Source organism: Notolepis coatsorum (assembly GCF_963971535.1).
Source record: "Notolepis coatsorum genome assembly, chromosome: 17".
Taxonomy (NCBI): Eukaryota; Metazoa; Chordata; class Actinopteri; order Aulopiformes; family Paralepididae; genus Notolepis; species Notolepis coatsorum.
Window position 1 is genome coordinate 104857572 of NC_140181.1, and position 14538 is coordinate 104872109.

A 14538-nucleotide genomic window follows, 5' to 3' on the forward strand; every position below is an offset into this window, starting at 1 on the left:
GGCAAGGAGTATTCGTCGGTATATCAATAGAGAATGTCCAATCTCTGAAGGCGCAGGTGGTAAATATACGACCTGGAATAGTTAAGGAATAACAGCAATGATACTTTAATGATTATACTAGATACACTAGAGGGGGTTAATCCGGTCGCTTGTAAGCCGACAGGAGTAGGAGGGGGGGGGGGGGGGGTAGAATCCGGCTGCCTCGTCTGGCCAAGGGTATCCCAGGTGAACCCACTGTAGTGCTGTTCAATGCGCCTGCGATCCTTGGACCACAGATGAAAGCAGGTGGACTCTTTGTGGGCCGGCTCTCTCCGGTCCACGGGGGAGAGACGTGAAGAGACCTCGTCTTGCAGAGCGTCTCCTCACCTTGCGTCCTCTCCAGGGGGGGGGGTTCCAACACACGGCAGTGTCGGGGGTCTTTATCCATAGAATAATCAAAGTATCCAAAGCATAATCCGTGCCTGGGAAGGCGGGCTGTCGTCGGTAGAATAATCCGGTATACAGGTCCACTCGCTCGTCGGCTCTGGGGCTCCTCGGGTGCAGCTTCACATAGGGTCAACCACCCTGGGTAAGCAGCCAGTTCTCTGCCCGAAACGATGGGGTACTGACTACGGTAGTATTCTCACCGCACGAAGCACTATATATTAACAGACTATTATTAGCTTAATAGACTACGTCCAACTCGACGATATAGTGCCAAATATGACTATTCAAATATTAATATACACGATGTCTCAATACCGATGGTAGGCCGAACTTGGCCTTACTCCCACACGTGGCGTCGCGGGGAGGCTTTACGTCTGTGACTCTATTGGAGGGTAAGAAACTGGACTGAAAAGAAAGTCCTACTTTAGTAGCGCAGTATATATACGCACTATGAACAAATAGTCCCATTAGTGGTGCGGTAGCCAGATTCCTACGCGGAACTAGGACTTGTTCGTACATGTCGAGCGGTACGTTTGAACTGGGTCTGAGGGGTATGGCAGCCTGGCACCAAGGTCTCGACCAATAGTAGAATGGAGACTATTATGGGATGTTCAGTAGGCTAGAATGGATATTCAATGCATATTGTACAAGGAATATACAAGGGATATCAGGGAATATTAGAGAATATACAAATACAATTAAATATATATATATAAATAAATATATATATTCGGTTTAATCTGGCCCTTCACAACAGCCACCCCCTGAATAGGTCCCAGACCTAATCAGTTAAACAGAGACAGATTAATCGCGTTGTCTATTTACACATAAGGGTTTGCTGTAGGGGTCAGTCAACTTCACAAAGTCATAGGGTTGTAGGGTCATGGTCATCATCGATTGTGTCTGGGAGTCGAGGCAGTTCTATGAGCCTTGCCACGGGACGGGTGTAAGTGCGACCCTGGACGAGCACTTCAGCTGCTCGGACCTTGCCGTCGGCACCGGTGATCACTTTGCTTACGCGGCCGGCCGGCCACATAGCTCTGGGCAGTGATTGATCAATAATCATGACGACTGTTCCTTCTGTCAAATTGTCTCTCTCCTTTACCCACTTCTGGCGGGTCTGTAGAGACGGTAGGTAGTGCAGTAGGAAACTGTTCCAAAACTTGTCGGCTAATACTTGGCTGTACCTCCACATTCGTCGGCCGTTCGCTTCTTCAGGCCGGTACATTGTCTGTGGTAATGCAGGATCTAGCCGCCACATCACTGGAGACATATCCGAGGGGCTTCGAGTTAAGTACTCCCTCAATCTCCGTGAGGACTGTCATTGCTCCGGCGTGATGTACATCCTCATCGTATTTCTTTATAATCAGCTCTGTGACCTTGTGTCGGCTGTTCAATACGATCGGGTATTTAATGTCATCCGGTAGATTGGGGGCTCTGCGTAGGCGACCACCCACTCTGATGAGGGTATGAGCGTCGCTCTCGGGGGCCAGGTGAATTAATCTGCTGTCGGATGGGACGGGCTTTCCTCCCTGTAGACAGGCCAATTCATCGGGGAACGAGTCTCTCTGGGCTCGCTGCAGTAGAAGCAATTCTGCTTCCTCGTAGTTAGCTGCTGACATATCAGCGGGGGACTTGCATTCCGGGTGGTACCGCAGGAATGTTCTTTGTTGTGCACTCTCTATGGATGTGCAATCGTTTATGTTAGGGTCGGTAGAGGCTACGGTGCTCAATCCACAGAACACAGACTTCTTAATTTCCACCTCCTCTGGACTTGCTTCCCTCGGGATAGGCATGGGCCACTGTCCTTCCGGGAGTCTTAGGAATGCGGGGCCGTCACTGTAGACATTGCGACGGGTGAGGTCATCCAGGGGCATCCCCCGGGTGATGACGTCAGCTGGGTTCTGTTTTGTATCAACGTAGTGCCACTCTGTTTCTCCGGTTAACTCTTCGGTTAGGTCTTGAATCTCGGTGACTCTGACTCCCACGAAGACTTTGTACTTGCATGAGTCCGATTTGATCCAGGCGAGTACCGTCGTGGAATCTGACCACAGGATTGTTCTAGACACCGGTATGGTGAGCTCACGTTGGATGAGCGTGGCTAGGTGCGCTCCGGCTAGGGCTGCGCAGAGCTCTAGACGTGGGATAGATTGTTGCTTGCGTGGGGCTATTCTCGAGCGGGCGAGGACAAATGCTGTGTAGATCTCTCCCCCCTGGTCTTGGGCCCGCAAGTAGGCTACTGATCCGTATGCGACCTCTGAGGCGTCACTGAAGACGTGTAAGTCCATTTTACATGTCTCTGGCCTCACCGTGGGTGGGAAGTAGCTTCGGCGCATATTAACGCCTGGGAGTGAGTGGAGCTCCATCTCCCACTCTCTCCAGGTGGATGCAAGGTGTGCGGGAATGGGGTCGTCCCAGCCCTGGTCCTTGTCCCACAATGCTCGTACAATCATTTTTGCCCTGGTGGTGTACGGTAGAATACATCCTAGCGGGTCATATTGTCGGGCGAGTGTTGTGTACACACTCCGTCTGGTGGTCGGCGCCGCCGCCGGCCTTCCCTGCTCCGTAGTCAGGGGCTTGTGTCTGTAGTGAAGCGAATCTGTTTTGAATCGCCACACCAATCCCAGGGTCATCTCCTGGGCTTCTCCCGGGATTGTAGCCATCCAGGTCTCGCTGCTGGCTGCCTTGTCCTCGGAGGAGAGGCTGCGCAGTACTTGCGGATCGCTGCTGGCCCACTGCCTGAGATCAAAGCCGCCTTTGATCAATGAGGCGCGGAGTTTAATCAGGAGAGCCTCGGCTTCTTCCTGGGTTGAAAGGCTTTGTAGACAGTTGTCTACGTAGAAGCTGTTCTTTACGCTGTGTCGGACCTCTTCGTCCGCTGCTGGGTCCTCTGCTACATGTTTCTGTAGTGCAAATGTCGCACAGCAGGGGCTGCACGTCGTTCCGAAGGGGAGGACTTCCCATTGGTAGATGGCTGGGTGCTCATCTCCTGGCTTCTCTCTCCATAGGAACCGTAACAGGGGCTTGTCCGCCTCTACTAATCTCACCTGCAGGAACATTCCTTTAATGTCCCCGCTGATGGCCACCTTTTCCTGGCGGAAGCGGAGTAGAACGCCGAGTAGGGAGGGGCCGAGTGTGGGACCGGGCAGTAACTCTTTATTTAGATTTTGGGATCCGATCTGGTAGCTGCAGTTAAATACTATGCGGTCTTTACCGTTGTGATGGACCTTGTGGTGGGGCACGTACCACGATTCAGTGGTCTGGTCAGCCTCTTTAATGTCCATCTTTGTGACGTGTCCCGCTGTGATGAGCTTCTCAATCTCAGCGCGGTATACACTCTCTTGGGCGGGGTTCTTGGCTAAGCGCCGCTCCGTGTTCAGCAGGTACCGTTCTGTGGCGTCTGTCTTGGCGTGGAAAGTAGGCATTCCTTCTCGCCGCAGGAGTGGCGTGGCGTATCTCAACACGCCGTTGACCGGGACTCTCTTGGTCCCTGTCTCGAGGAGGTGAATGGCGTAAATGTCATCTTTAGAGCGAATGTCTTTCTTTCCGTTCTTAAAGGGCATCTGTTCCAAGGTCCATAGCCGCTCTACGTGTTGCAGGAGTGCGGTTTCTCCCTCTGTGACTCGGGAGTGGAGATATCTAGTGGCTGTACTTCGGTTGAGAGATTTGGCGAGCGGGCCTTGGAGAGTCCATCCCAAACGGGTCTCGACTGCTGCAGGGCAGCCTCGGGGTCCGGTATGAACCCGGTCTATCGGGACAATGAGGTCTGCATGGTCGGAGCCTATCAACAGGGTCGGCATAGCATTGTCTATGAGCGGGATCGGTAACTTGCGCAGATGTGCATATTTCTCCATCAGCTTGGCGACGGGGTATGTGTACCGCGACAGTCCTATTTCTTGGCTGGTGAAAGCGTCTGCAATCTGGTACCGTCGCTCAGGCTGGCCGCTTGCTGCGATAGAGAATGAGACATTCTCGCCCTTTATCGTCTTCAAATCTCGTCTTATTGTCCGAATTGTCATTTGGGTTTCGCTTCCCCGCAGCCCTAGCTGGGCCGCAGCGGAGGCGAGCAGCAGGGTCTTCTCTGACCCGTCATCGAGGACGGCGTAAGTGTCCAGGACTTTATTCTGGTAGCTTAGTGTCACACGCACTACTTTTAGGAGTACTCGGGCTCCACTGCTGCTGGCGGGATCGATGTACATGACGCTCGCTTTGCGGCTGGATGGTGCAGGTGAAGGGCGCCGTCTGTTACTGTCGTGAAGTATGTCCAGATGGGCTCCATCGCACTTGGTGCACCTTTTCTTTAAGCGGCATTCGGCTGCCATGTGTGAGCGCGCACAGCGAAAACAGCGCTTGTTGGACTTTATCCATTGACCTGCTTCCTCCGCGTTCAGCTTGGGGAAGGAGTCACATTGCGCTAGCCAGTGTTCTTTCTCACAGTAGGGGCACACTATCTTCCACTTCTCCGTTCTGGAGGGGGTACTGTGGCTCCTGCTGCTCGGTACTGACTCCGATTGGTGCATCACAGTCACCGATCTTCTTCCATCATTTAGTCGTCTGGTTCCTTCTCTGGAGCCAGGGGTGCTCCGTCCGAATGTATCTAGCCGTAGGCTGCTGACTTCTCTCGCCAGGAAGTCTGCTAGATCGAGGAGGTTCGGTTCGAGGCCATTCGGGTCTCTGTGGTCCCTCTGCCGCCTAAAGCGCTCCTGACGAGCGGGCGGCAGCTTCTCCAGGATCCTTTCCACATTTGAGTTGGCGTAAAGTTCATGCTTCCCCTTCTCTCTTTGCGCTCCCAACATCCCTACCAGGGACTGCACTCTGATGGACAGGTCGTCCAGTGCTCGATTGTCTATTGCTGGGGGTAAGCGGTCGATGTGTCGGATCTCCTGGATCACGTAATCCCATATGCGCCCATACCTCTGGTCCAATGCTACCAGCGCTGCTGTGTATGGGGTGGTGGAAGTCGCATAGGCGAGCGCTATATTATGTGCGCGGGGTACCTTTAAGTGCTGCAGTAGGATGGCGTATTTGTGGCGTTCATCCAATACATCCACCAACATGGTCTCCAGACACATGCGGAGTTCTGTATACTGGGCCCGGTTCTCTTGGGTGAAGTCGGGTACCATAGGCGTGCCAATGTATGACGCTGACTGTGGATACATCGGCGAGCGTTGGGGGAGAGGCCTCCTAGGCGAGTCTCCTCCCGCTCCTTGGTATGGGCTGGTACCGGCAGTGTACCATGGCCCGCTTGTCCAGGTGCTGTTCCTCGGTGCGGGTCGTGCGTCGTGCTCACCCGTGTATAGAGTCGGGGGTCTGTAGCGCAGCTCCGCGGGAGTATAGCCTGGGCTGTACCGGACCTCCTGGTCCGGTAGAGTACTGTGCTGTCTTCGGGCGTGGTTCTCCTCCTCTTCCTCTTCGTCTTCAGTTAGGTCATCCAGTGCTTGTAGTCTCTGGTTTAGCCTCTCCACAGGATATGCTGCTCCTTCCCGGTTGCTAGGTCTCGCTTGGACCGGTGGGGGGAGGTGGTCTGTGGGGGGTATAGACCTCGTCTGTTGGTCAAGTTCAGGGTTGTTTACTCGGCTAGGGGATGCCGCCCTGGAGGTGTGTCTAGACGAGTTCCTGGAGCCTCTGGCGGAGGGAGAGGGTGTTGTCCGTCTGATCAGCTGTTCTATTAGTTGCGACTGCTGTCTGTCGCGCTCTGCGTCCCGTAGAGCACCAGCAGCTGCTCGCTGGCTGTCTGCTCGGTCTCGGGCCACATTCTCTTCCATCTGAATGCGTCTTATTTCCAGGCGTATGTGCTCTTCTTCGCTCCGTTGCTGTATCTGCAATCGATCGCGTTCACCCTGGAGTCTATCGCGTTCAGTAGAGGCTTTCAGGCTGACGAGGAATGCCTGCTGTAGGGTCCTCTCTGCCTCGCTGGGAGAAGGCGGTTGTATAGGGGAGCCTTCCCTCGGGGTACTCCTTGCGGAGCCTTGGAGCTCTATCTCCACGGTGCTCTCCCCGTCTTCTTCCGTGCCGAGTTCTCTCTCGGTAGCGTTGTATTCCTCCCGGGACTCATCGGGGACTACTTCTTCAGTACTGGCGGGGTGTGAAGTCATGTCTGGTTCCCACTGGTCCCCACCGTGAACTTGGTCAGTTACATTAGAGCCCGTAGGGGCCTCTATGGTCGGGGTAGTCTGGGCGTTGGGGTTAGACATACTTTTACTTTCTAGTTTTACCGCGTTTACTGTTAGTAGAAGACTAGGTTGTTGACTGACAGCGTAAGCCTCTAAGTACTGAGGGAGCCGTCGTTCGCGCTGCGGGCGTTGGTTAGGAGGATCGTTTCGTGGAGTGTTCATCATAGGCCATTTCAATATTAATAACACTATATTAATATTACACTAATTACCATCCGGCTCGAAGGACCAATTGTAACTGAGGGGTACAATTCCCTGACTGTATTACTAGATATGATACTTACTACCACTACCTTTGTACTTAATATTCGGCCACCCAGTACACGGCATAAATATATTATCATGAACACTCTCACGTAGATGAAACGGATCCAACACAAATGTACGAATTAGAAACAGGTCTTTATTTCCTACACAGCGATGGTGTGTAGAATAAGCACTTAATCACTTAATTACATTTATGAATTGAAATAGTATGCACTTTTATGGCAAGGAGTATTCGTCGGTATATCAATAGAGAATGTCCAATCTCTGAAGGCGCAGGTGGTAAATATACGACCTGGAATAGTTAAGGAATAACAGCAATGTCAAGTCAAGTCAAGTCAGTTTTATTTGTATAGCACATTTCCAGGCAGCGGTAGCTGACACCAAAGTGCTTCACAAGCAGGTTGATAAAAACAAATTAGTGTGAGGCAAGGTATAAGATTAAAAGAAAGAAATAAAAAAAACATGGCAAAGCAATGAAAGCAACTAAACAAACAATATGGTGCAAGATATAAGATTAAAAACATAATAAAGCAATGAAAGTAATAAAAACTGGTAGGACACAGTAAAACAAAGAGGATAGAAGGGTCAGGGGTCTAGTGGTAGTTAGGTAGGGGGGAAGGCCAAGGAGAACAGGTAGGTTTTCAAGAGTGATTTAAAAGCCTGTACGGTCTGGGCAGTCCGTACGCTGAGGGGGAGGCTGTTCCACAGTCTAGGCGCTGCGGTGGAGAAAGCTCTGTCTCCCCTAGTTTTGAGCCTGGTTCTGGGTACTACCAATAGCATCTGGTCAGCTGATCTGAGGGATCGGTGGGGGGTGTGGCGGTGCAGGAGCTCGGACAGATAGGAGGGAGCCGTGCCATTTAATGATTTAAAAACATTTAGTGCTAATTTAAAATCGATCCTGAAGCTAATAGGCAGCCAGTGGAGCGAGGCCAAAACTGGGCTGATGTGTTCGTATTTTCTTGTTTTGGTGAGGAGGCGCGCGGCTGCGTTCTGCACCAGTTGTAAGCGGCGGAGGAGGGACTTGTCAATGCCAGTGTACAGAGCATTGCAGTAGTCGAGGCGGGTGGTGACAAAGGCATGTATCACCGTCTCTAGGTTACTTTGGGAGAGGTATGCCTTTGTCTTCGCCAGGAGTCTAAGGTGATAAAAGCTATTTTTCACTACGGCGCTGACCTGTCTATCGAATTTAAAATTACTGTCGAAGATGACCCCGAGGTTCCTGACAGAGGTGGAGAGGTTTGGGCCCAGGGGACCAAGTGCGTCAATGAGGGGGGGCGGGGGGGCACTATTAAAAACAATGACCTCGGTTTTCCCTTCGTTCAATGTCAGGGAGTTTTCGGACATCCAGCACTTGATTTCTGCCAGGCAGTCAAGCAGTGGTTCTATTGATGTCTTCCCTTGGGTGGGCTTTAAGGGGAGGTAAACCTGCACGTCATCGGCGAAGCAGTGGAATGAGATCTTGTGTTTTGCCAAGATCTGGCCTAGGGGGAGTATGTATAGGAGGAAGAGAGTGGGACCCAATATCGAGCCTTGGGGCACCCCGCAGGTGAGGGGGGCCACAGAGGAGGTGAGATCACCGAGTTGGACAGAGAAGGTCCTATTACTCAGGTAGGACCGGAACCAGTCTAAGACGGGGCCCCTAAGGCCTACGTAATGCTCGAGGCGAGCTATAAGGATGTGGTGGTCTACTGTGTCAAAGGCGGCTGAGAGGTCAAGGAGTAATAGTAGGGATGAGTTTCCTGCATCAGCAGCTGTAATCAGGTCATTTAAGACACGATGACCTTTAAGACAATGATACTTTAATGATTATACTAGATACACTAGAGGGGGTTAATCCGGTCGCTTGTAAGCCGACAGGAGTAGGAGGGGGGGGGGGGGGTAGAATCCGGCTGCCTCGTCTGGCCAAGGGTATCCCAGGTGAACCCACTGTAGTGCTGTTCAATGCGCCGGCGATCCTTGGACCACAGATGAAAGCAGGTGGACTCTTTGTGGGCCGGCTCTCTCCGGTCCACGGGGGAGAGACGTGAAGAGACCTCGTCTTGCAGAGCGTCTCCTCACCTTGCGTCCTCTCCAGGGGGGGGGGTTCCAACACACGGCAGTGTCGGGGGTCTTTATCCATAGAATAATCAAAGTATCCAAAGCATAATCCGTGCCTGGGAAGGCGGGCTGTCGTCGGTAGAATAATCCGGTATACAGGTCCACTCGCTCGTCGGCTCTGGGGCTCCTCGGGTGCAGCTTCACATAGGGTCAACCACCCTGGGTAAGCAGCCAGTTCTCTGCCCGAAACGATGGGGTACTGACTACGGTAGTATTCTCACCGCACGAAGCACTATATATTAACAGACTATTATTAGCTTAATAGACTACGTCCAACTCGACGATATAGTGCCAAATATGACTATTCAAATATTAATATACACGATGTCTCAATACCGATGGTAGGCCGAACTTGGCCTTACTCCCACACGTGGCGTCGCGGGGAGGCTTTACGTCTGTGACTCTATTGGAGGGTAAGAAACTGGACTGAAAAGAAAGTCCTACTTTAGTAGCGCAGTATATATACGCACTATGAACAAATAGTCCCATTAGTGGTGCGGTAGCCAGATTCCTACGCGGAACTAGGACTTGTTCGTACATGTCGAGCGGTACGTTTGAACTGGGTCTGAGGGGTATGGCAGCCTGGCACCAAGGTCTCGACCAATAGTAGAATGGAGACTATTATGGGATGTTCAGTAGGCTAGAATGGATATTCAATGCATATTGTACAAGGAATATACAAGGGATATCAGGGAATATTAGAGAATATACAAATACAATTAAATATATATATATAAATAAATATATATATTCGGTTTAATCTGGCCCTTCACAACACAACCAAATGCAAGCTCAGCTCAGCTAGGAAACGTATGTCTCGTTCTCATGCCTTTGAGTTTTCTAAACAATGTCTGTTTTGTGGTATCATTTGCGAACCCAAAGACACCAAACATCCTGCAGATGGAAGCCAGTGAAACAATGCCAGACCGTTGAGCAGGGCTCGTCGTTCTGGTATGGCAAGGTATGGCACTCGCCATACCTTGGCAAAAAAGAAAAAAGATTTTTTTTTTTTTTTTTTTTTTTATTACATTTTTTTATGTTGATTTAGAATTCGAATGTCAACATTATGAACGAAGCTTCGAACCATTTGGTACAGCCCTAGCATGTTTTGATATAGTCAATTATCTCACTTTTACTATAGGTGACTTTTACTGTGACTAACTGAAATATGCCCCAAAAAAAAGGAAAATGGACATAGGGACGTTTGATAGAGACAAGTGATACAGGGACACAGGTAAGGTCTTACAATGGCTTAAGTCAAGTCAAGAGTTTTATTTGTCACAGCATAGAAGTATACAATGAATTGTCTTGCCCGCAACGATTGTGCAATAATACAATAATACAATAGAGGGGAGGTACAGGCAGAAAAGAGTAATAGTAATGGAGCAGTACATAGTAATAATGGTAGAATGGCAGAATTTAAATACAGTACTCAATTGCAGTAACTGGTGTAAATGTAATGTAATGAGTTCCTTGTGTCCGTTAGAGAGAGGAACTTCACGGGCTGCCGTATCTACAGAGATGAGTCAGAGCGTCGATAATATGCCGCGTCTGGTTTTAACACTTTCTACAGCGCTGTAAACACGATCATACTGCTGTCAGTTAGAGGATTGTGGGGCTTCCCACACAGAGATGATGACTCGGAGAAGCTGATTGCCTAGATTCCTAGAACCTACTTCATCTACTGTTTTCTGGCTTGCAGGAAGTCTTTGATAAAACCCCCTGCTAGTACGTACGGTTATCCCCAGAACTTGTGAAGAGATGCATGTTGGGTTTAACCATAGTGTGTCATACATCTGATGCAATACTGTCCTTCTGTTTCAACCACTAGAAGAACATTTCTATTCATTTATTTTAGTCAGCCTTTATTTAACCAGGTTTGTCCCATTAAGATCCAGGAACAAGGGAGACATGGCCAGGAATAGCAGCAGCACAGAGTTTCAGAACAAACACATCTAGACATTACAGATGAAAGTAACATCACAGAATGATCAGATCAAACATTTGCGCCCCCTTCACCCCCAACCCCCCCCCCCCCCTCCCTCCCTCCTCACCATACCTTGCCTTTTACTCAAACGACGCCACTGCTGTTGAGAGACCAGGAATGACTTTTTTTTTTAAACTTCACTTCCTGGAAGAGTATGAATTATTACAATAACTGCTATTATTCGGGATAATTCTACCACAAAAGGTAACGTTTATGACAAATATTGAAACATACTGTAGTTCGTTTCTCTTCCCTATTGTTAGCATGTAGCAACAATTAGATCTGAAATTAGTTTCAAAACGGTTGCACCCTAGGCGGCTGGGTGGCGCAGCGGACATTGCGCTCGTCACCAACGCACAAGACACCGGAATCGAATCTGGCTGTCGGCGTTGCCTCCGGCTTGGGCCGGCCGTCATACTAACTCAATTGGCAGTTCTACTCTATGAGATGCGTGTGTGTGTGTGTGTGTGTGTGTGTGTGTGTGTGTGTGTGTGTGTGTGTGTGTGTGTGTGTGTGTGTGTGTGTGTGTGTGTGTGTGTGTGTGTGTGTGTGTGTGTGTGCGTGCGTGCGTGCGTGTGAGTGTGTGAGAGAGAGAATGACGGACAATTGCTTGCTGTGTGAGAGAGAGAGAGAGAGAGAGAGAGAGAGAGATAGAGAGAGAATTAAGTACATTTGCTGAAATACAGTTGTTCTTAATTTTCTCACATGCTATGTGAGAATGTTAGTTATTATGTTCTCAATGCCCCTTGCATTGTATGAGTTGTGTGGAAGCGTTTGCTAGTTCTAGTGCTATCCCTTTGTACATTGTGGCTGTGTCTGACAAAAGTTAACAATAAATAATGGTATTAGGAATACATTTGCCTCCTGCGTGAACTGTGCATACAGTAGCTGAATAGACTGTATTTTAACACCGGTCATATGGTGGTACTTGGAGAGCCAGCCACGTTCTCAGGTGGTACTTGGTGTAAAAAGTTTGAGAACCACTGGAGTAGAACAACCCTGGTAACCTAAAACATGTATCATGTGTGGAGGTGATGACATTTACAAAGTTATCAACGCCATGTGCACATTCCCAACTACACACACACACACACACACATGCATGCAAGCACAAACACATACACACATACACACAATTCACATGTCTTTATTGGCTGTATATGTGTATGTCACCCTGAAGGGGATTAATAAAGTTCATCCTTATCCTTATCCTTATTCTATTCTATTATTCTATTCTAGTATGTGTGCTCAGTACAGCTAAGACTTTGATAAGGTCAGGACCCCCCTGCCTCTCACTAGTGTCCTGCCATCGCCATGGTGATCAGCATTCTAATAGGGCTCATTTACATTTCTTGGGTTGGATTAGCATTCACAGTGGCAGGGCGGGGCTTGACAGCAGAACAGATGTTAGGGGCGGGGCCTGACAGCAGAACAGATGTTAGTGGCGGGGCCTGACAGCAAGACAGATGTTAGGGGCGGGGCGGGGCCTGACAGCAGGACAGATGTTAGGGGCGGGGCCTGACAGCAGAACCGATGTTAGGGGCGGGCCTGACAGTAGAACAGATGTTAGGGGCGGGGGCGGGGCCTGACAGCAGGACAGATGTTAGTGGCGGGGCGGGGCCTGAGAGCAGAACAGATGTTAGGGGCGGGGCCTGACAGCAGAACAGATGTTTAGTCTTATTGTGATGACACCATTGTCTAGTCTTATTGTGATGACACTGTTGTCTAGTCTTATTGTGATGACACTGTTGTCTAGTCTTATTGTTATGACACTGTTGTCTAGTCTTATTGTTATGACACTGTTGTTTAGTCTTATTGTGATGACACTTGTTTAGTCTTATTGTGATGACACTGTTGTTTAGTCTTATTGTGATGACACTTGTTTAGTCTTATTGTGATGACACTGTTGTTTAGTCTTATTGTGATGACACTTGTTTAGTCTTATTGTGATGACACTGTTGTTTAGTCTTATTGTGATGATACTGTTGTTTATTCTTATTGTGATGACACTGTTTGTGACATCCTCGGGCACGACGCAAAACACAAGTTGATTTCTTGAACTGATTTTAATGAAGAAGCTTGATCCAACCTCATCCAAACCGTAAAATCTGTATGAGTACAAATGCATACAAAAGATACCATTACTATCACAAGTCCATTACCAATGGTTGGAACGTCACTATACATATACCACAATTGTTATCTCCATATGCCCATATGACACTGTTGTTTAGTCTTATTGTGATGACACTGTTGTTTAGTCTTATTGTGATTACACTGTTGTTTAGTCTTATTGATCGTATTGTGATGACACTGTTGTTTAGTCTTATTGTGATGATACTGTTGTTTAGTCTTATTGTGATGATACTGTTGTTTAGTCTTATTGTTATGACACTGTTGTTTAGTCTTATTGTGATGACACTGTTGTTTAGTCTTATTGTTATGACACTGTTGTTTAGTCTTATTGTGATGACACTGTTGTTTAGTCTTATTGTGATGACACTGTTGTTTAGTCTTATTACAGGCTCAGGTCGAGTGGCCTGTTGCCTGGATTGAGGGATCGACCTCTTTTGGGGGTCGTCTCCCCGGTACGCTGCCTGGTCCCGCTGTGGGTGTAGCCTCTTGAGTGCTTCGGGGCGGCGTACTGTAGGGGGAAAGGGCCTGCTCTTGGATGGGCCCTGTCCGAATACGCTGGCGATGTGGGGGGTGGTGTCACTAGTAACCGCCTGGTGGGGTCTCGATGCTGCGGCGTCGTTGGCCTCTCCAGGCCCCCTTTTCCGGGGGGGTCCAGTCCCTTCCTGGGTCTGGGTCCTCCTTCGCGCTCCGCTGCTACGGCCTTGCCACGAGGTTGGGCCTTTGCTCTTGACCCCGCGATATTAGGGGTTGTAACGGGGGTTTGTTCCTGTCCGTTCGTTCCCTAGTGGCATGTGGGTTGCACGTTTGTGTAGTCGTGGGTAAGTCCCACGGTCTGCTCACCCTGTGCGTTGAGTTGCTAAACTCCTCTTCGCACAGTCGGATCCGATACCCTCCCGTCCTCCGCTAGGGGGGTCCGGGGGCTGGGGTCCTCCCCGGTTCTGATGGTTGTGGGAGGCCTCAGCGGGTACATTTGTCGAGCTCTCGCTCTGCTTAGCTCCTGTATTACAGTATGACGCAGAGCGGAGCTATACGATATATAACGTACGGTTATGTATATAACCATAGTTATATGAGTATAGTGACGCTCTGCGTCGGACTCACTGAGGACCCTGTGGTCTTGCCTTTGTGGTGAAAGACTTGGGAAGGAGCTGTTAGTATGGCCACACCCCTGCTTATGTAGAGGAGCGGATGGGGGTGTGGCCAGACAGATGAGATGTGTAAAGGTGCATGTGAAAATTTATTCAGTGCTAATACTGATATGGAAGAGTATTACAGTATGACGCAGAGCGTCACTATACTCATATAACTATGGTTATATACATAACCGTACGTTAACCCTTTGGTAGTGTCGTAGTGAAAGGGTTAAAGCAGAGGAAGTTATTTTTTTTTAAGATTATACATTTGCATGTAATAGTCACCACAATATCATCCTAAACAATCAAAACAAACATG